We start from the raw sequence: 21,653 nt of genomic DNA, 5'->3' as shown, positions 1-21,653 counted from the left end.
GGATGATGCTGCTGCCCCCCCCCCCCCCCCCCCTCCCATGATGCTGCCCCCACCATGTTTGACAGAAGGGGTGGTGTTTTCAGGGTGATGTGCAGTATATTACTCTTATGCCAAACGTAACTGCATTTGACCCAAAATGACCAGAGCACCTTTTAACAAATGTTATTTGTGTCTTCCATGTGGCTTCTTGTAAATCCCAAACAGGTCTTTTCATGGTACTCTTTCAGAAAGGTCTTGCTTCTTGCCTCTCTTCCATACAGGGCAGGTATATGCAGAGTATGATGAATAGTTGCCTTATACACAGTGTCCCACCTCAGCTGTGTATGCCTGCTGGTCACCCAACGTGATCATGGGCCACTTGGTTTCTTCTGATAAGTTTTCTCCTTGTTAGGGTCAAAGGTTTAGAGTGGTGGACAGGTCATGGTAGGTTTGCAGTGGTTTTATGCTCTCTCGAGTCTGATATTATTGCTCACACAGTGCTTCTGGAGATAGGTAAATGCTGCCAAATCTTCTTGTATCCCATTACTCCTTTGAACTTTTCCACAACTTTATCCCAGTCCTGCCTGGTGTGTTCTTTGCTCTACATAACGCTGTCTGTTCTCCAGTATCTGCCTTTTAAAGACCTCTTAGCCCATCACAGACCAGGTGCGTTTAAAAGGAGGCTTAATGACTTTTAGCCAATATGGCCGTCATTAGATCATTCTGAAGTCATCAGGAGACAGTTGGCTGAGCTGAGAGAACAGGGGGCCAATAAACACATACTCTTCAGTTTTTTTGTTGTAAATATAATATAAAATGTTAAAATACTTTGGTTTCACTCCACAATTATGTCTCACGTGTTGTTTCTTAGATTATCTGTTTTTTGGGACTAAAGTTTGACACCTGAAATGTGGCAATATGACAGGAAAAAAATGGGGGGGTGGGGTCTCAATACTTTTTCTGGGCACTGTATGTACAAAAATTCCAAATATCATCTTCCCTACAAACTTTGTTGACGCTATCATCATGGTAACAAGTCTCAACAGTATCGCTAAGGCAACATGACTCACCATGGCGACTGCATCATCGGGATCCTCCACATAGTCTCCATGGCAGCAATGATGCACATCTTTGCCATGTCAAGAACATCAGAATCTGGCAGTCAATTAAAAAACCATAACAACAGCATCTTGATGAGTGCTAAACCATCTCCAAGGAAACAGAAGCATCCTGCCAACCTCCAACTATCGCCATTCCGACCGAAACTTGAGGAATGCCGTACAGCATCATAAAAGAACCTCTTCAACTCACAGCAACTTTGAACATCTCGCTGATGAAACAAATTTCTCGTTGACCGCACGATCTTGAAGGGGTCTGAGCCTGGACCGGGGGAGCTTTTTTGGCACCAACAAGAACTTTTGTGTATTATTTGATCCTGACATTAGTGATGTGTAATTTGCGAACGAAACAGCTCTATGAAGCAAACAACGGGAGCCGGCTCTCCACCAATTCAGAGCCAGTTCCCTTAGAGATGCTTTTTTTTTTTCTTGTGTGATTGGTCAATATACTGTACATTCTTTTGGTGCGAAGGGCATATTCCTTGTTATTGAATTTATTTTTATTTTTTGTATTTCCTATTTTCCTAGCTTTTTTATTCCCCTCTTCTCCCTTTTTTCTTTTTTTTTGTCATTTTTACTTTGTTTCTTGTATCCGTTTAATTATTTCCACCCAACTTTATTTTTTTTCTTGCTTTCTTTTTTTCCTTAGCTCTGTACTTGCTTTTTCCTTGCTTTTTTTTATTTTTCCCTATTTTTCTACATTTGATTTTTTTCTACATTTGATTTTTTTTTTTACATTTGTCTTTATTCTGTCGTTTTTCCTTTACTTTCTTTTATTATAGCCATTTAATTATTTTTCCTGCTTTTTTATTTTATTTTTTATTTTTTTGTTCATTTTTGTGCATAAGGTTATGTAACAATTGTTAATATATGGATCAAAGCAACAAAAATGATCTGGAAACCCGTTTGGGAGCTGAAATTGATTTTTCTTGAAAAAGAGCTTGAATTCCTATCACTACCCAACCTCAGCACCTGCTGCTGTAAATATCATGTAAATAACACATCAGCAAAATTGTATTCATAATCACTAGGCCATAGCTTTAAAAATGCCCTGCCAAAGTCCTGCATTTTGGTTTCTTGCAATCAGGGCACCCATCCTGTTGGACTTGCTTTCCTCTTTAGCAGAAAAAAAATATCCGGAAAAGAATGAAAAATTCCGTGAAGATGTTTTGAATACATAGAGTTGAAAGCTGCTTTTTCATGTGGGAGAAAGAAACCTTTTTTATGTCATATCCATATATTTATATCTAATATTGGATGTAAATATATCGATAGATTTTCAGTTGATGGAAAAAAAAATCCGTGCTAATGATGCTGACCTAATTAGACGCGTAATGGTAAGTGTTCTTTTTATATACAGTACAGCATTATCATCTGTATGGTATGCATGACATATATTACCTACCCACAATTTTGACGTGGTTTTGAAAAGCAATATGTCTGACCTGGTGCGATTGGTCGTGTCGTTTTTGTGTCGCATTGAGCCCAATACCGCAACGTGCATACATAAACACATATACACACACACACTAAGGGTTGACTTTTCAGGCCGACACAGATTATTAGTATTAAGAGGCCGATAACTGATGTTTGGAGCTGATATTTGCTAAACTTATGTTATGATATTTAGGGTTGGGTAGGGTTACTTTAACTGGATTACTTTGAATTACTTTTGGATTACTCCAATACCATATATGCTAATAAAAGACAAAATAAACTAAATATGAATACAATTACTGAATTTTGTGCAGGCTTGGGGAGAAACGGAATACATGGAACGGCAAAAATGATGTTGGCAAGCTTTTTGGATTTATTTTCATTTTGTTTCTGTTGCATTTTATGTTAGTTTTGCCAGAGATCAAAGCCAGGAGAGAAAGCTAACCATGTGTTGTGAGTCATAATTTTATTCATATTTAGTTTATTTTGTCTTTTATTAGCATATTTGGTATTGGAGTAATCCAAAAGTAATCCAGTTAATGTAACCCTACCCAACCCTGATGATAATAACTAATATGAGTCCCCACCTGAACGTCCCTAAAACAAGTTAATTACACTTTTTACGCTATCTCTTAATCACACTCGTGCTTTTCTACGGGCTCAATATTATCAGCGGTTTTGATTTACAGGCATGTCGGGACTCAGGAGTTTACTCCACTCTAACATTGTTCCAATCAGAAGGCGCTTCTGAGACAGAGGGAGAGAAAAGAGAGGCTTGGCTGCATCTGAACATAAATAATCACTGCGTTCAATAGATAAAAATCTAGATATCGATATTTGTTAAATTCCCAAATATCAGTGTCAATTATCGTCCTTGACAATCGACTTCTAACACAAATATACAAATTGTCTCTGTATATATTATATATATATATATATATATAAAATGCTTTATCATAATTTCAAAAAACAGCATGCTAATAAAATCAACATAATTCTTTATAAAATCTTTATGTAAAAAACATAAATTTCTGTCTTGTTTTATTAAATACCTGATAAAGATAGGCAGGAATCTACTTGAAAATCCAAATTAACAATACCAATAATATCATGGTTTAAACCAATAACATCTATTCACCTTCCCCAGGAGAGACTCTTCATTCTTTTTTTTTTTTACTAATAAATGAAGTTTACAGTCTTGTTAACATTTTCTGGCGCTGACAAACTTGATTCAATTTTGCTAAAGAGGTTTCACAAGTCCTGAAATCATGGGATTCACAATTATGAGTTGCGTCAGCCTTAGAAAAAACAATCTATTTTACATTTCCATATATATATATATACACACACACACACACACTGTGTTAGTTGCTTTAGTAAAAGCAGTAAAAGTTAGTGTAAAAGTACAAAAAATAGTAATGCGTTACTCCAAGTTACAATCTAGTTACAAATTACCGTATGTATACTCTCAGAGAACTCGACATCCGTAAACTGATCCAAAACAACCACAAAATATATTTTTTTTATAAAGCCTGTACCTGTGGAAGCAGTCAACCCTTCAGATTTCTTTGCGTGTGCAATCTTGAGAGCTTGCAAACAAACAATTAGACAAGACACTCAACATCCATTTTGTCTCTGGGCTTCAAACCACTCTAAGATCGCCTCCATTTTACACACTTTTACTGTAAATTCTGTGCTCACGTTTGCCCCATTGATTTCACGTAATTTATTGATCCTGTATTTGTCAAGCCTCTTTCCCCATGTGCTGCCTATCAATGCCTACTGGTTATACACAATATGCGCATACAAGATGATTCCCTGATTTCAGTTTTTTATTTTACTGTTGTTAATTAAGCTTAGATGCGAGAATTTATGGTAGAGGGAATATCTACATGAGAAGATCAGTGCTCTCGTACTCTGCTTGAGGCAGCAGCACCATAACAGAATTCATTTGTATTTTGTAGGCACATATAAAATTACCCACCCTTTAGAGAATGTTTTGGCCCGATTAAGAGATGTATAACTGCGTAAAAGAAGCAAAAGTACACAAATAGCAGAAGACACTGAATAATTATCTGCATTTATAAAGTAACATAGTAACGCACCAAGAAGTAACAACCGTAGAGTTAGACAATGTTATGATGAATCATGTGTTACAGTACTGTACTCGTTACGGAGAAAAGTAAATGCGTCCCTTCAACCACCCGCACCTAACAACACCCGCCCACCCCTGAAAAAAAAATTGCAATCATTTCAAATAATTTTTAAGAAGTATATTTTACTACAAACACAAAAATGTGAGTGAATATTGTCACTTTAGCAGCAAATTTGCTTGAAAGATTATACTGTTTTTCTTGACCTTCGAGGTTATCTGTATTGCGTCTCATTCGTGATAGTGTGTGCTAACTGTGCCCTAGTTTGACAAAAAGTAAGCAACTACATTTTTAATAATGCAGTAAGAAAAGATTTGTTATGAACGAACTTATCAATATCTTAACATTTTCACGGTTTCTACAGTTGGCAAGCTAAAATAGCTAACTGGTGTGTTTAAGTTAGGTTTGTGATATATACCGAGCAAGTGCTCTAAAAACAATTGTGCCGATATCGCCACACAGTCTCAGCTAACATCTGGTGAGGACATTAGATTATTCTTGTGTTCTTTAATCGTTAACATGATAAAATGGATAATTGACACACTTCAATTTATAGTTCAGCAGACACTCAAAGTAAGGAGAGAACATTCAATGGATTTTAAACTTGCAAGTAGAACAGGGAAAGACCCCAAAGCTGTGATAAGAAATTCCAACCTGTTCTCAAAATCCTGGGTTGCCAGCGTGTTAATATGAGTTCGCCACAATGACTGAGAAAAGTTCAGTTCAATTACAATTAAATTTTTTACAGAAAATGTTGGATGTTTCCGCATAATTTCCATATTTGTTAAATCAGTTGCATCCCGGTCGTGTCTTACGTGATGTCTTCACTTCCTGTCTGTTTGACCACTTCTTGTTTGCTTTTATCTATGCAACCCGACCTTGTCCCACATCACGGTCGTCAATCATACACAACATACAATTATGGGTACATGTGCACTGTCAGTCATGTGTTTTCACTTATCAAGGTCAGTTTCCATGTATAAATATTCACTCCCACACATAATTATACATTCATGCACAAGTACACAACTGCATGCCCTCTACTGCAAATGTACTGAAACACCCACAAGCAGCCTCGCGTTTCCTTTGCTGTGTTGTTGGTGATCATGTGAAATGCTTGCTGGCTCTCTCGCTGTTTTTTCCCCCCTCGTTGATTGTCACGTCGTTTGAAAGAAAAGAATATTACAAAGCAGATGACTTGTCTCATAAATGTCCATGTATTATATATAAATATCTATAAATATATATACAAATCTATAAGCAGAAAATAAAGCCATTGGAATTTGAAATACCAGTTGTATGTGTTGTTTTCAATTTGACCTTTAACGCATCATGCAGACACACATTCTCACACGCAAGTTTCCACGTAGTGCAGTTGGTACGGTTTCCTCCACAATTTTACTTGCTTAGTTAAACAGCAAGCCAAACTCTCTTCATGAGCCAGGGAACGAGGGCACTTGCTCCTTAAATGATGTCTTCAAAATATCATTTCTTAAAGCAACAATGTCTAATATTTGACCACTTGATGGGACTGTGTGGTCTGGTACGAGGGACAAAAAGTGATACACGGCACAGCGTTGCAGCAGGATGCCAGACAAACGTGGCACCGATTTAAGCAGGGATTCCATGTTGTAAAAGGAATACAAATTTCTCCACCTATGATTTTTGTATAAAAATTACATTGGTATGTATTTTTGCCTAGGATTCAAATCCAAGTATTCTTTTTACTCTAAAGTTTTTTTTATACCACTAGGAGAAACCAAATATTGCACACTGCCCCTTTAACAAATGACAGCGTGAAACTGTAAATAAAAGTACAATTTCAACATCAGTGTTTGACATTAATCCAAATACGTACACACATGTAAAAAAATTCTACTGAGACCACAGATATGTATAGAATACGAGATGCGTCAGCGCCCTTAGCAGCCAGCTAACTAGCGTGCCACAATGGTTAGGTCAGCGTCCCCGTTAAAGCAATTTATGTACATTGAAAATAAATCATTACTTGCTAATTTTAGAACAGATTTTTATGCAGGTAACTTGTGTCAATGCCAACAGAAATTGAATTTCAAAAATCTAAAAACAAAATAGGGCTTTTTTAAAAAAGATAAATTACAAACAATTTATCAAACCAATTTATGAACAACTATACAAATGACACACAACTGCATTGAAATTTTAACACTTTATATAAGTAGTCATGAACCTTTTGACCCAGCGCGAGAACGAGAACGACACCATATATTTGAATACAAAATTCAACAAAACTGCCAAACTCGCTCGCCAGGCAAAAACTAATTCTTTAGCGGTTTTTTTTTTTCATTTCACGGTTCGATGTAAGAGCATTTGATAAAATATATGAAATAATGATCAATCACAATAATCCATTCATCCATCCATTATCTGCACCGCTTATCAGATTAAGATATACTTTATTGTCATTCTTAAACACATGTATACAGAACGAAATGTTGATACATCTGACCCGCACAGTTTCCTTAAATATACAGATATAAATATGTAGTATTGAGTTGGAGTATTGAAAAGGGATTTTATGTACAACAGTGCAAAAAAAATATCCTCAGTAGGGTCACAGGGGTCCTGGAGCCCATCTCAGCTATCTTCAGGCAGTGGGCAGGGGACACCCTGAACCGGTTGCCAGCCAGTCGCAGGGCACACAGAGACGGACAACTCACTCACTCATTCACACCTAGGGACAATTTGGGCCGGCCAAATAACTTGACATGCATGTTTTTTTAATATGGGCGGAAACCGGAGTGACTAAGGAAAGCCACGCAGGCACGGGGAGAACATGCAAACTCCACACAGGAGGTTCGATCTCATTAACCTCAGAACTGTGCCGTACCCGCGCTAACCACTGCGCCGCCGTGCTGCCCCAACCACAATAATAATGTATATATATATATATATATATGTGTGTATGTATACAAATATATACGTATGTACATATATACGATTATGGGGTTTGGTCACCTAATGACTAAAATGGCTGCGCCCTGTTTGGCTGCGGCTGCATCGGCTCGCTACAGTTTAACTGTACGGGTCAGGTGTATCGACATTTCGTTCTGTGTGCATTGTTACAAAGAATGACAATAAAAGTATATTCTATTCTATTCTAAACGTAGATATACATATCTACGTATACAGTACATATCAAGCCATTTTTTTAACTTATGAAAAGGTAATTTCACTTCTCCGGGACTTTACGGTTCGGCGTTGAGTGCATCCATAGGCAGCACAATGAACCGGGCTTTGTTTTGGCCCAGGTCCATATACATCTATGATTCTGACAGCATTACTTTCTGATTTGTTTTCTTCCCGGTGTAAATGTGAAGGTCTAAACAAAAGGTAATGCTACCACCTTGCGGTCAAAACTACAGAACAGAATTTAGAGGGGCAAAACACTGTCTAGCGTAGCTCTCGACCTCAGCAAATTGCTCCACTCATTAATGATCCCAATTCCCCTCATTAAGAGAAAATAAAACTTACAGACACAATGCAGCACCTATCTATCAGCCAGGTTTGGCAGGGTCACTCTAAAAATGTAATCTGATACAGTTACTAGTTACATGATGAAAAAATGTAACTGGTAACATAATCAAAGTACAGTACCGTAGTATTGTAGTAAATCTAACTTGATTACTTTCAATTACTCTCGGATTGCGCCAATACCAGATATGCAAATTTTACATGCCTCACAATGCGTCTGGTGGTTCCAGAAGATAATTGATCCTATAACAGGAGAAAAAAAAGACGGCAGTCATTCTGAGCATCCGGAATGGCAGCTGATATGCTTTGCTGTATTAATTTATTTCGCTAAACAGTTTAAAAAAAATCAATACATTTATTCAGGTTTACAACAACAGGATGAAACAAAATACGTTTAATTTTAATCTGAATTATTTTACCACTGTTTTAACCAGAGCTTTTGGGGTGCTGAACACATACAACACTGTTGGGCAAACTACAGCCCACCAAACAAAAATGGTTAATATATATATATATATATATATATATATATATATGTATATATATATATATATAGATTAGTAAATATAATGTTAGCAATGTGTGTTTTCAACAGAAATACTAATCAAGTCAAGTCACATTTATTTATATAGCCCTTAATCACAAAAATGTCTCAAATGACTGCACAGGATTGCAATGACACAATTACCTGATCTTAAACCAACATGCGGGCAAGGAACAACTCAAAACCTCAGCGTGAGGAAAAAGAGAAACCTTGAGAAGGGACCTCACAAGTGGTAATCCCCCTTTCAGGATGACCAGGGTGAATTACATTTAGCATTACAATAACCAAACATAATAAACACTAAGTAACATGTTGAAAATTTGTTCGGAAAGTGCATGACAGCAGCGACGCCCCCAGCCTGCAAACTAGTCCAGAAAGTCTATGACAGCCACGACGCAGCTTCCCATTTCTGCCAGCTGGTTAATGCAGGCGTTCACATGCTTCAGGTCAAACGCTGGTCCGCTGACTCATCTCAAATCGTCCTTCTCCTTCGTATCACCACCAGGCAGGCAGTCGGAAAAAGACAGGACAATACAGAATATGAGGTGGGAATCAATCACAAGCTTTGGAATAGAAGTTTGTCTTAAGCCTTGATTTAAAAACTTCCGTTGAGGTTGCAGATCTTATCTTCGGAGGCAGGGCATTCCATAGCAGCGGGGCCCGGATGGAGAACGCTCTCAAGCCTGCAGACTTCTTGGCTCTCGGAGTCACGAGTAGACCAGCATTTCAACAACATCAGAGAGATAAGAGGGTGTAAGTCCATGCAAACATTTGTATGTTAGTAAGAGAACCTTAAAGTCACATCTTAAGTGGACTGGGAGCCAGTGCAAGTTGGCCAATACAGGAGTAATGTGCTCAAACTTTTTGGTTTTAGTCAAAAGTGTAGCTGCCGCATTTTGAACCAGATGCAAACTTTTGATGCTGGACATCGGGAGACCAGAAAGCAATACATTACAGAAATCAAGCCGAGAAGTAATGAACGCATGAATTAAAACCTCTGCATCTGATTGAGACAGCATCGAACGAATCTTCGCAATATTACGGAGGAGGTAAAAAGCTATTCTAGTACTATTTTTCACGTGTGACTGAAACGACAGATTAGGATCAAATATAACACCTAGATTTTTGACCGAGTCACTATGGGTGATATTACATTTGTCTAAGGGCAGTGTTTGAAAACAAGTCACGACAGTGAGCTGGACCAATAATCAACATTTCAGTTTTTTCTGGGTTAAGGCGCAAAGAATTAAGTGACATCCATCTTTGAATCTCAGTAAGGCAAGCCTCCAGATTTCTACAACTTAACTGTCCAGTTGTCTCCAGTGGCACATACAGTTGAGTGTCATCTGCATGGCAATGGAAACTAATATTATACTTGCGGATAATGTCACCAAGCGAAATCATATAAATACTAAAAAGAAGGGGGCCAAGTACAGAGCTCTGTGGAACACCACAGGGGACATTAGAGGTCAGATTGCCATAGTTAACACATTGCATCCTGTCTGACAGGTAGGACCTAAACCACGAGAGTGCAGTTCCTGAGATACCAATGGATTCCAGACGGACAAGTAATATGTTGTGGTCGACAGTATCAAAAGCAGCACTGAGATCCAGCAGCAGTAACATTGATGTGGCACCGGAATCTATTGCTAAAAGGAGATCATTGGTTACTTTAGCCAGGGCTGTCTCAGTAAAGTGATCTGCCCTAAAAGCTGACTGGACAGTTTCAAAGAGGTTATTTTCTGACATGAAGTCATTTAGCTGCTGTGCAACGACCTTTTTGCTGAGCTTTATGTTACGGGTGATGGAGTCACCCATAACTAGGGTGCGGGAGCCATTAGACCGGGGTTGAGTTGGACTAGCTAGGGGGCTGAACTTATTATATGTCTGGATTGGCTCACCGTGATTAGCATGCCGTTTAGGGCTAATGCTAACCTGACTAGCAGGTTCGCTACAACTCACGCTAGCAGTGGTGTCCGCGTCACCTAACATTTTCCTTTTAAACTGCTCTAGCTCACGGACACGTCCCTCTAGAAGGGCTACTTGCCTACGGATGCGGGAGCAACCTTTACAACAACCACAGCTTGTGAGTAGTCGGAAGCTGAACAGCATCTTAGCAGCCGTGGGAGGGGTTGCCCTTCACCAGCGATCGGCAGCAGCGCGACTGTAAAACAATTGCAGGCCCACAAAGGCGATGTACAATTGTGTGTATAGAAGTACTACAAAACTAAATAACAAATTTAGTTCTAAAAAAGAGGGTCTATCATATTTTGTCTTCATTATAATTAAAAAATAATACTATAGGAATCCTTAAAAATAGTACATTTATATTATGATACAAAAAAACTTTGACGGAAATATTGTAACAGAAATACTACAAAAATACTACAGTAGTACAGAAAAAGTACTTAAGAGTGATTACAGAGATACCAGTATGGAAATACATCAAAAGATTTCGACAGCAATATTAAAGAAATAGCACTACAATATACACCATAATACAAAAATACTGCTACATATAATCCTACTGAAATATTACAACATAAAATATACAGACAATACTACAAAAATATACAATGGGAATAATACAAAGATAAAGTACAGTACCGTATTTTCCGCACTATAGGGCGCACCGGGTTATAGGGCGCGCCCCCCAAAAATAATTTTTGGTCCTATATCTTCCATAGATAAGGCGCACCGGATTATAAGGCGCTACAATGGGAACGTGGACAAAACAGTCATATGATTCAATCAAACTGATTACCCCCTTAACATTCCCAAAGCTTGCAAAGAAGCAAATACGTGTCGTAGACACGTGCAGATGCGGTGTCCGTACGATGTCACTCTAATGCATCGTTTCAAATATCATTTGGAAGGTTAAAGTCTTGGGATTCAAGAAATGCCAACCATTCCTTAGTTTCTATTTTCTTTTTCGCTCGCAACTTTACTGTGCATATGACAATAAACACTTGGAATTGAGTTTAATTCACTCAACTCATCACAGCAACATCAAGATCGTTCTTAAACAAGATACCGGAAAAATATAAAGCCGCATAGCTCACCTAAGTTCTCACGTTCAATAATGATACGCAACCATGGTCTTCTTACAACCGTGAGTGTAGTAAATCCAGGAGAGTAAAATATTTACAAATACAGACTAATGAAACATGTTTCTTTATGGCGTACTTCAGCAAGCTTGCTATTTAGTCATCTTTTTCAGCCAATTGCAGGGTTTGTTTTGGCCCTCTAGCCTATCCGAGGCTCCGAATAACTTCACCCAATAGCGATCGATTTAACGGATGATTGACACATCTTTTTCGGCCAATTGCAGGGTTTGTTTCGGCCCTCTAGCCTGTCCGAGGCTCCGAATAACTTCAGCCAATAGCGATCGATTCAACGGATGATTGACACATCTTTTTCGGCCAATTGCAGGGTTTGTTTTGGCCCTCTAGCCCAGGGGTGTCAAACTCATTTGAACTCTGGGGCCACACGATAGAACAATTATTCTGTCGGGGGCCGGACTAGTAGATTAAAGAGAAAGAAAAAGAGAGAGAGGGAGAGGGCGTGAGAAACAAAAGATAAAAAGTTGTGAGAGAGGGGGAAAAGAAAGGGAGAGGAAGAAAGAAATCCAAAGAAATTGAAAGACAAAGGGAGAGAAAAGAGAAAAGAAAGCGCAAAGGGTAGGAAGAGAGAAAGAGAAAAGAGACAAAAGGAAAAAAGTCAAAGCAAAAGAAGTTAAAAAGACGCAGAGAAAAAGAGAGACAAAGAGTGGGAGAAAGGGGTGAGAGAGAGAGCAATAAATACAAGTACAATGTCTTCGTGAGAGGCACCTGGCTTTGGCAACATCAAGTTGACATATTTCAACCTGCATCTTATTTTTCTCTTGCGCTTCTCTGAGTGTTGTCTCGCGGGCCGGATTCAATCCCTCAGCGGGCCTAATCTGGCCCGCGGGCCGCCTGTTTGACACCTGTGCTCTAGCCTATCAGAGGCTCCGAATAACTTCAGGCAATAGCGATCGATTTAACGGATGATTGACACATCTTTTTCGGCCAATTGCAGGGTTTGTTTCGGCCCTCTAGCCTATCCGAGGCTCCGAATAACTTTAGCCAATAGCGATCGATTCAATTGATGATTGACACATTGGTTAGCCAATGAAACGCCGGTATATAAATCCCAGCATACACCGCGGACTAATCCACGTTCGGGGGTAAATCGAGTCGGCGGCTGTTGCGTAAGTTGCGAGACCTTGCGATTTAATATTGAGCCATATATAAGGCGCACTGTATTATAAGGCGCATGGTCTGCTTTTGAAAAAAATTAAGACTTTTAGGTGCGCCTTATAGTGCGGAAAATACAGTAATGTAAAAATATTACTGTGGAAATATTACCTTACAGTGGTGGAGGAGTTTGTGTGTCCCATTGATCCTAGGAGCTATGTTGTCGGGGGCTTTAAGCCCCTGGTAGGGTCACCCATGGCAAACAGGTCCTAGGTGAGTGGCCAGACAAAACGCAGATCAGAAGACCCCTAATGATGAGACAAAACTTTGGTCCTCGCCCGGACGCGCCAGAAGAAGTTGTCGTCACTTTCATAAATTGTGCCATTGTCTGCAAGCCTGGTCTTTTGTAGTGCAGCAATGTCCACCTTTAGCTTGGAGAGTTCGGCATTGATGATGGCCGTCTTTCTTGAATTGTCAATCTGACGCAGATCGTCAGACAGGCCACGACACATGGTCCTGACATTCCAGCTCGCGAAGCGCAGGGCTGATAGTTTCCTCTTTATCTTTACTGTTTGCCTGGTGCGATATTGCAGTCCGCTTGGAGAGATTTGGTGGGCGGTAGCCGACCAATGGGACTTAAAAAGTCCTCTAACCGACAGAGGCAAACACATAGTGTCCGTAACCTCACGCCAATTGGATTGGACTCATCACTCGTAACTGCTTGCCTCCCGTGTTGATTTTGATGCTTGCAGCAGCACCGAAGTGACCTCTTCGGGGCGCAGAAACTGGGCAAGGTGTATGGACACTCAGAGCTGCCCAGACTCCAGAATCCCCCTCTTCACCTTACTGTTGTGGTTCAAGGGAATGCAGGCATTACGTTTGGCACCAGGTTGACAGGCAGGAGCTGCCAGAAGGGCGACATGTAGTCGTTCTAGCTGCCTTAGGGGCCCCTCTCTAGATTTTCTGTCTGGGTTTACTCCCATAGCCTTTCCTCCGCCTAAAGAGTCCACAAGTCAGTGGAGCCATGATCCAACGGCCAGGGAAGGTGTTATGTATTTTGATGATGATGGACACAGCGGCTCACAGCTCTTCAGCTAATTTTCTATTTATTACAGTTCTCTTGTCTATTTTGCTTTCTTTTCTGGACACATGCGTGGCCAATTATACCGATAGTCGGGAGGAACTTTTACATTTGGGTCTGCGTCTAAATTTTGACTTTTTGGAAACTTTTTTTGATTTGCTGACTCATAAAGGTGGAAACACACTAGACTTAGTTCTGACTCGAGGAGTTTCAACCTCAAAAATGACAGTGTTCCTGTGTACTACCGTTATTTCTGATCATTATTTAGTTACAATTGAAGTGCTGGCTAAATGTTGTGTTAAAGAGACTAAAGAATTTAGCGGCCGCAATATTTGCACTGGCATAGTTCCTGAGCTTTCTGATCTTCTTTCAGGAGTAGTTGTGCCATTTCCTTATTTAAAGGCTCTATTGACTCACTCATAAATTAGTTTAATGCTACCCTGACCTGGATTCGGTAGCGCCGCTACAGCATAAATTACGACCTAAAAGACGCACGCCTGGGTTTACTGATGAAACTAAATCGCTTAAACACGACGGTGGGAAATCTGAAAGAAAATGGCGCTCTACCAAGCTTGAGGTTTTCCGTCAAACCTGGTGTGACAGCTCGTTAAAGTATAGTGCAGCCCTTGCCTCTGAAGATCCCCTTTCGAAGGTGATTGCGGCACAAACAATAAGCCCAAAATCCTTTTCAACACTGTAGCATCGCTAACAAGGCAACAGATTATTCCAGATAACCAATTCAGCCTATGACTTTATGGTCTTCTTTAGTAGGAAGATTCAACGGTTACGGGAAGAGAAGACCATGTAAATACGTCACATATTAAAGGCCTGAAAATTATAGATGCGCGAGATGGTGGCTGTCCGGGGATTTTTTTCCCGATTTAGTGATCTGTCACTTGATAATCTTAAACAGGTGGTGAAAACGGACAAACCGACAACTTGCCTGTTTGACCCGCTTTTGGGTTCGCTGGTTAAAGATCTTTTTGGGGTCCTTGGACCTTCAGTTCTAAATAAATTTAAACATCTCTCTCCCCTCAGGTGTAGTTCCAGAGGCTTTTAAGTCCGCTGTTATTAAACCTACACTGAAACGACCCAACCTTGATCCAGAAAGCTTATGTATTTGTAGACCTGTGTAAACCTACCGTTTCTTTCTAAAGTACTTGAAAAGGTTGTGGCACAGCAGCTTAATATTTAATATCCGAGAACAATCTTTTTGAATTTATACAATCAGGATTCAGGGCTAACAACTCTACTGAGACAGCCCTGATTAAGTTAACCGATGATCTTCTACTGGGAATGGACTCCGGCGCTTCATCACTCTTGCTGCTGCTGGACCTTAGTGCTGCCTTTAACACTGTGGACCATAAAATCTCACTAGAACGGTTGGAAAATGGATTGGTCTCTCACGAACCGTCCTCTTATGGTTCAGATCCTAGCTCTAAATAGGACGCACTGTGTTAAATATGGCGAAATAACATCTGAGCCCTTTATTGTTACCTGTGGTGTTCTGCAGGGTTCAGTACTTGGCCCCCTTCCGTAATATCACCCAGAGTGACTCAGTCAAAAATGTAAGGGTCATATTTGACCCCAAACACACGTTAAGAATATTACTTGAACAGCTTTTTTCCATCTTTGCAACATTGTTAAAATTTGCCCTATGCCGTTTCAGTCGGATGCGGAGATTGTAATTCATGCGTTTGTTGTTTTTTGCAAAATTACTTGAAAAGGTCGCTGCACAGCAGTTATATGACTTCATGTCAGAAAATAACCTCTTTGAAACTGTCCAGTCAGCATTTATGGCAAATCACTCTACTGAGACAGCCCTGGCTAAAGTAACCAATAATCTATTTTTAGCAATAGATTCCGGTGCCTCATCAATGTTACTGCTGCTGGATCTCAGTGCTGCTTTTGATACTGTCGACCACAACATATTACTTGTTCGTCTGGAATGAATTGGTATCTCAGGAACTGTACTCTCATGGTTTAGGTCCTACCTGTCAGACAGGATGCAATGTGTTAACAAGGGCAATCTGACCTCTAAACAATCTAATGTCCCCTGTGGTGTTCCACAGGGCTCTTTACTTGGCCCCCTTCTTTTTAGTATTTATATGATTCGGCTTGGTGACATTATCCGCAAGTATATTAGTTTCCATTGCATGCAGATGACACTCAACTGTATGTGCCACTGGAGATAACTGGTCAGTTAAGTTGTAGAAATCTGGAGGCTTGCCTTACTGAGATTCAAAGATGGATGTCACTTAATTTTTTGCGCCTTAACCCAGAACAAACTGAAATTTTGATTATTGGTCCAGCTCACTGTCATGAGTTGTTTTCAAACACTACCCTGAACCTAGACAAATGTAATATCACCCATAGTGACTCAGTCAAAAATCTAGGTGTTATATTTGATTCTAATCTGTCGTTTCAGTCACACGTGAAAAATATTACTAGAATAGCTTTCTACCACCTCCGTAATATTGCGAAGATTCGTTCGATGCTGTCCCAATCAGATGCAGAGGTTTTACTTCATGAGTTTATTACTTCTCGGCTTGATTACTGTAATGTATTGCTTTCTGGTCTCCTGGTGTCTAGCATCAAAAGTTTGCAGCTGGTTCAGATTGAGGCAGCGAGACTTTTGACTAAGACCAAAAAGTTTGAGCATATTACTCCTGTATTGGCCAACTTGCACTGGCTCCCAGTCCACTTAAGATGTGACTTTAAGGTTCTTTTATTAACATATAAATGTTTGCATGGACTTACACCCTCTTATCTCTCTGATTTGATTTCCTTCTATGTTCCTGCACGGAGTCTGCGCTGGGAAAATGCCGGTCTACTTGTGACTCCGAGAGCCAAGAAGTCTGCAGGCTTGAGAGCGTTCTCCATCCGGGCCCCGGTGCTGTGGAATGCTCTTCCACCTGAGATTCGATCTGCAACCTCAGTGGAAATGTTTAAATCTAAGATTAAAACACACTTCTATTCTAGTAGCCTAGATGGTAAGGCGCCCGCTTTGAGACTGGGAGGTCGGTGGTTCGCGCCCCGGCCGAGTCATTCCTAAGACTTAAAAAGTGGTCGGCGGCGCCCTCTGTTGGCTGCGGCTGCATCGGCTCGCTACAACGGGTCAGGTGCAATCGACATTTCGTTCTGTGTACATTGTTACACAGAATGACAATACAAGGAAATTATTATTATTATTATTATATAGCATATGAATAAACTATATTTTATGTTGACAATATCAGTTTATTATTTGTTATTGCAGCACCTATGCTGCCTGGTCATCCTGGAAGGGTGATTACCTCATGTGCAGTCCCTTCTCAAGGTTTCTTCATTTTCCTAATGTTGAGGTTTTTGAGTTTTTCCTTGCCCTGATGTAGGTTTTAAATCAGGGGATGGTGTAATAATAGTTTGCAATAATTTGTGGTCTGTGTAGTCCTTTGTGATTAACGTCTTTACAAATAAACATGACTTGACTTGACTTGTGTCAGACTTGTCCTTGTCCTAGATCAGTAGTTCCCAAAATGGGCGGTGGAAAGATCTGGGGGGCGGTAGGGGCGGCGGTAGACCGAAGTCGAAGACAGAAGTTTAAACGTCGTGTGGTTGTGAAACCGCAAAGCACTGCGGTTTTTTCAAGGTCTTGTAGTGAGTGATGGAGTTTTGGCAAACCACAATTGTTCCTGTTCGAGTTTTAAAAGCGCTGACCAATCAGATGCAAGTTTTAATAATAGCACAAGCCAATAAACAGGATTCAAAGTTTGCAAGCACCACACTATGCCACACCCACCGTCTGAGCTAGGTCCAGAGGAAACGCAAGTCATTTGTACCAGCACCTTAAAAATGATCACATATTACAATGCAAAGCATGTCAAAAGGGATTACAAGTAAAAGACAAAGAAGGTGCATCTACAATTGGACTGGGAGGTAAACAAACCTCCATCAAAGTGGCATTTGCGTCCTTCACGCCATACGAAAAAAGCTTGCAAAGGCACAAAGAAATAGCCAATGGTGTGACTCTAACTAAAAATGTCTAATAGTGTCCAACCCCAAAACTGCATGATCGATTAGAGGTAACACTTTTTATTTATGCAAGTTAATAAGTGAAAGTTTATGATAAGAGTAATTAAATAGTTGTCGCAGTAGTGGTAATGAGTTAGCAGGAATGGTGGGTTTGAATTAATACTTGAATACATTCTTACACTGATGAACATGCTGCAGTAGCACATGGTAAATTTTATATTACACTAATTGCAGACATGTCATGTTTACATTACAGCCTTACATGAATGTGGATTATTTTCAGTGTGAAATGTTTAACTTTTTATAGTGTACACAATTTATTTTTGTTGCAGTTTATTTTGTTTGGTGTGGGTTGTTTTAAGTGAGTACATTTTATCTTTTATACTGTGCAAATTTTCCTGATTTTTTTAAAGGAGTTCATTATTTCCTCTTTTCAAATGTTATTTATGTTCGATGTTGACTTTGTTTGGTTATGAAGACATGTCAAAATAAATAATTGGAATGTTGTTTTGTGATGTTTTATTTTAAAAATTCTATAGACCACAATTTTAATGAGCTTGAAGTGCTATCTAGTGCATTTCATAGGTGGGTAGGTACTTCTATCGATTGAAGGATTGAAAAGTAAAAAATTGTGAATGGGGGTGTGGTGGCACTTGGGGGGCTCTAGGAATACACCGGGGAGCCAAGAGTCACTGATAAAAATTAACTCAAAGACCATGTTTTTATCTGGGGTTACGGAGTCAGAAAACTTGGACGTGGTTAACAACTGTAAAAACGAAACGTCTATGGATTGTTTTGACATCGATATTGTTGTGTATGTAGTAGGGTTGTTGTCGGATTCAGAGACAGGCACGGACGGTGCGTTCATAGAGTGTTCACTTCTTCTTCGGTAGTTCTCAAGCACAAGTACAAGGCTGCGCATTAGTATACAGCGACACCGCAGGAAGGGGAGTGTATTACACGACAACTCATATTCCCTTTTTGTTAGAATAGGACACAAACAGTAGCATTAATCTAAAATACGCAATAACTCTTCGGTAAGTATGAGCTTATAGAAAACATACATTTCAATGTTCATTATCGGTAAGCAAAAGTGTGTAAACCTTGTAAACTTAAGCAGACTGTATGAAGATCACATCATAAACAAACATGACAATTTTTTTAAACAATGAACATTCATCATGTCTTTTTTTTTTTTTTTTAAACATCACCACATCTTTTCTGTATCTTTTTTTTTTTTTTTAAGTGACATAATCTTGAAGCCATGCAGGAGCATGTCGTATTCTCGGTGCACTTGGAGAGGGATGTGGTGAGGGCACAGTTACAGTTTCAGGTTCAGGTGGCTCAGCAACTTGGTCGCTTGGCAGGAGGCAAGCATCATTATCAGGAGGCTGTGGCGCTGAAGCAGCAGCACAGGTGGAAAGCATTCCACACCTTTCCATCAGACAGCAGATAGGTGGCTGGACCCTTTTGGGCTACCACTGTCAGTGGCTTGGTGAACTTTGAGTGTCCTTTGGCAATGATTCCAGGTTTGCGGATGCGAACCGCAGAGCCAATCTGGAAGCTGAGTGATTTTGCACCGTGACGTTTGTCTGTGTATCGTTTGGACTTCCGTTGTTTGTTTTGTATGTTTTGTAGCATGTTGCCTTTGTCAGCAGTGGGACGCATGGAGTGAAGACCTGTGATGTGAAGCTTTGTATTCAGTGGTCTACCATGCAACAGTTCAGCGGGGGATACTGAAGTCACGGCATGTGGTGTAGCTCTGTAATCTGTAAAAACTCAGTGAAGAAGGTTTTCAGTGGTTTACCTTCGATGTTGGCTGTTTGTAGACAGTCCTTGAAGACTCTGTTGAAACGCTCAATTTCACCGTTGGCCTGTGGATAGTACACAGAGCTGCGACAGTGTGTGATGTTCCTGTCACTAAGGAATGCTTCAAACTCGGTCGACACAAACTGAGGGCCATTGTCAGTAACAATTTCCTGTGGATTACCTTCTCTGCTAAACACAATGGAAAGAAAAGTCATAACAGAGGCAGAAGTAACATTTGAGCAGAAGGCAATCTCAGGCCATCGGCTGTAATAGTCAATGAGGGTGATGGCGAAGCGGCAATCAGCAGGCGCAGAGTGAATAGGACCAACAATGTCCACAGCAACCTTTTCCCAGGCAGCAGTTGGGGTAGGCACAGGCTGTCATGGGGCAGTACGTGTGGTTGCGGTTTTGTCATGCTGCAAGCAGGTGGTGCATGATTTGATGGCGAGCTCAACGTGAGAATCCATTCCAGGCCACCAGTACAAGTCTCTCAGTCTTTGTTTTGTGCAGACGATCCCTTGGTGTGTAGCATGAGCAAGTTAGATCATTTTTTTCCTGTAGCTGTTGTGGTATCACAACACGATGAGTGCCACGCACAATGACACTGTTCTGCAAGGCAAGCTCATTTTGCACACGGAAGTATGGCACGATGAGGGTGTCAAGGCCTTTTGCAGTACGAGGCCATCCCTTCTGCATGTAGTGTCGCACCTTCTGTAGCACTGGACATTCCTCACACGCACTGGAGAGCTCACCAGCAGTGACTGCAGCAAAGTCAGGAAACACAGCAGCCACCAACTCCATGATGCCATCATTTTCCAGTTTCGTCAGCTCCTCCGACACCTTGTCACGCACGGCATATGGGAGTCTGCGTAGCTTTTGCTGGACTGGAGGGACGTCTGCACGCACTTTAACTTTGTGTATAAAACCTGTAGCAACGCCTAAAGCATTTGTAATGTTGACAGTGTGACTCATCTCCGATGCAGCAGGTGTTGTAATCTGCCCATCTTGTATGTGGAGGCGAAGTGCAGTGAACAGGTCCATTCCCAGTAATGGAGTACCGTCAGGAACTATGTAGAAGTCAGTATGTGCACTCTGGTTGCAGTATGTAGCAGTAAGTTGAAGACAGCCCAACACTGGAAATGGCTTCTTCATGTAGGTCACCAGACGTACAGTAGGCTTTGAGAGAGGCAAGTGCATGAATGATTGTCTGTAAATTCTCTCTGGCAGAATTGAGACTGCTGAACCAGTGTCCACAAGCAGGTCAGTAGTAATAGATGTTCATCATTCGCATGGAGAGCAACTGTACACGTAAGGCGCTTTGGGACTGCAGCTGTAGGGGCAACATGACACACAGTAAGTTCTGGGACAGTAACTTCTCTTACTGATCGAGTAGGAATTGCGCTGCGGCACACTTTACTAAAATGTCCAATTTTTTCACATTGGTTGCATTTTGCATTTTTAGCACGGCATTTGGGGTCATTTGCTAGATGAGAGTTGGAGCCACAACGGTAGCAGGTTTTGTGTTGATTCCTTTTATCTCTCGAGCGCTGTGTATGCGTACTGCTCTGATTCCTTTTATCTCTTTGTTGCACAAGCTTCACAGGAACGTCGGGCACGTGCACAGGAGCAATAGCATTAGCTTCTGACATAGCGGATTCGATTTGTGTAGCAATAGCGATCGCTTTGTCAAGTTTTAAGTCCGTTTCCAACAGCAAGCGTTCTCTGATTCTCGAAGAGGACATTTTCTCATCAGCAAACGTGCCAAAGTCACAGTTAGTAATTAATTCC

This window comes from Urocampus carinirostris, chromosome 6, assembly GCF_059441175.1.
Source record: "Urocampus carinirostris isolate Australia breed hairy pipefish chromosome 6, RoL_Ucar_1.0, whole genome shotgun sequence".
NCBI classification, from domain to species: Eukaryota; Metazoa; Chordata; class Actinopteri; order Syngnathiformes; family Syngnathidae; genus Urocampus; species Urocampus carinirostris.
The sequence above is the reverse complement of the archived record's forward strand: the minus strand, read 5'-3'. Positions refer to the sequence as shown.